The following is a 2,503-nucleotide window of genomic DNA, read 5'->3' as shown; positions in this document are numbered from 1 at the left end:
TCCACGAGCAAAACATGATCAGCATCAAAGCTCCATGGGTGTTAGAATCATTACTGTGTAATCTAGATTATTGACTCTAGTGCAAGTGGGAGACTGAAGGAAATATGCCCTAGAGGCAATAATAATGTTATTATTTTATTTCCTTATATCATGATAAATGTTTATTATTCATGCTAGAATTGTATTATTCGGAAACATAATACTTGTGTGAATACATAGACAAACCAAACGTCACTAGTATGCCTCTACTTGACTAACTCGTTAATCGAAGATGGTTATGTTTCCTAACCATAGACATGTGTTGTCATTTGATTAATGGGATCACATCATTAGGAGAATGATGTGGTTGACATGACCCATTCCATTAGCTTAGCACCCGATCGTTTAGTATGTTGCTATTGCTTTCTTCATGACTTATACATGTTCCTATGACTATGAGATTATGCAACTCCCATTTACCGGAGGAACACTTTGTGTGCTACCAAACGTCACAACGTAACTGGGTGATTATAAAGGAGCTCTACAGGTGTCTCCAAAGGTGAATGTTTGGTTGGCGTATTTCGAGATTAGGATTTGTCACTCCGATTGTCGGAGAGGTATCTCTGGGCCCTCTAGGTAATGCACATCACATAAGCCTTGCAAGCATTACAACTAATGAGTTAGTTGCAAGATGATGTATTACAAAATGAGTAAAGAGACTTGCCGGTAACGAGATTGAACTAGGTATTGAGATACCGACGATCGAATCTCGAGCAAGTAACATACCGATGACAAAGGGAACAACGTATGTTGTTATGCGGTCTGACCGATAAAGATCTTCGTAGAATATGTAGGAGCCAATATGAGCATCTAGGTTCCGCTATTGGTTATTGACCGGAGACGTGTCTCGGTCATGTCTACATTGTTCTCGAACCCGTAGGGTCCGCATGCTTAAGGTTTCGATGACAATTATATTATGAGTTTATGAGTTTTGATGTACCGAAGTTAGTTCAGAGTCCTGGATGTGATCACAGACATGACGAGGAGTCTCGAAATGGTCGAGACATAAATATTGATATATTGGACGGCTATATTCGGACACGGAAGTGTTCCGGGTGATTTCGGAGAAAACCGGAGAGCCGGAGGGTTACCGGAACCCCCCCGGGAGAAGTAATGGGCCATATGGGCCTTAGTGGAGAGAGAGAGGGGCAGCCAAAGGTGGGCCGCGCGCCTCCTCCCCCCTGGTCCGAATTGTACTAGGAGGGGGGGGGGGGGGGCGGCGTCCCCCTTTCCTTCTCTCTCCCCACTTCTTTCCCCCTCCTAGTAGGAGTCCTACTCCTACTAGGAGGAGGACTCCTCCTTGGCACGCCATATGGGCCGGCCGGCCTCCTCCCCTTGCTCCTTTATATACGGGGGCAGGGGGCACCCCTAGACACACAAGTTGATCCAGATGATCATATTCTTAGCCGTGTGCGGTGCCCCCTTCCACCATAATCCTCGATAATATTGTAGCGGTGCTTAGGCGAAGCCCTGCGATGGTAGTACATCAAGATCGTCACCACGCCATCGTGCTGACGGAACTCTTCCCCGACACTTTGCTGGATCAGAGTCTGGGGATCGTCATCGAGCTGAACGTGTGCTAGAACTCGGAGGTGCCGTAGTTTCCATGCTTGATCAGTCGGGCCGTGAAGACGTACGACTACATCAACCGCGTTGTCATAACGCTTCCGCTGTCAGTCTACAAGGGTATGTAGATCACACTCTACGTTCCCCAACAAAACCGACAATCGAATCTCGGGCAAGTAACATACCGATGACAAAGGAAACAACGTATGTTGTTATGCGGTTTGACGGATAAAGATCTCCGTAGAATATGTAGGAGCCAATATGAACATCTAGGTTCCGCTATTGGTTATTGACCGGAGACGTGTCTCCATCATGTCCACATAGTTCTCGAACCCGTAGGGTCCGCACGCTTAACGTTCGGTGACGATCGGTATTATGAGTTTATGTGATTTGATGTACTGAAGGTAGTTCGGAGTCTCGAATGAGATCGGGGACATGACGAGGAGTCTCAAAATGGTCGAGACGTAAAGATCGATATATTGGACGACTATATTCGAACATCGGAAATGTCCCGAGTGATTCGGGTATTTTTCGGAGTACCTGGGAGTTACGGGAATACGGGGAAGAAGTATTGGGCCTCATAGGCCAAGTGGTGGAAGAGAGGAGGCTGGGCGCGCGACCCCTGATACGTCTCCAACGTATCTATAATTTTTGATTGCTCCATGCTATACTATCTACTGTTTTGGACATTATTGGGCTTTATTATACACTTATATATTATTTTTGGGACTAACCTGCTAACCGGAGGCCCAGCCCAGAATTCCTGTTTTTTTTGCCTATTTTATGGTTTTGAAGAAAAGGAATATCAAACGGAATGAAACCTTCGGGAATGTGATTTTCTCACCGAACATGATGCAGGAGACTTGGACCCTACGTCAAGCAACCAACAGGGAGGCCA

This window comes from Triticum dicoccoides, chromosome 7A (genome assembly GCF_002162155.2).
Source record: "Triticum dicoccoides isolate Atlit2015 ecotype Zavitan chromosome 7A, WEW_v2.0, whole genome shotgun sequence".
Classification (NCBI taxonomy): domain Eukaryota; kingdom Viridiplantae; phylum Streptophyta; class Magnoliopsida; order Poales; family Poaceae; genus Triticum; species Triticum dicoccoides.
The sequence above is the reverse complement of the archived record's forward strand: the minus strand, read 5'-3'. Positions refer to the sequence as shown.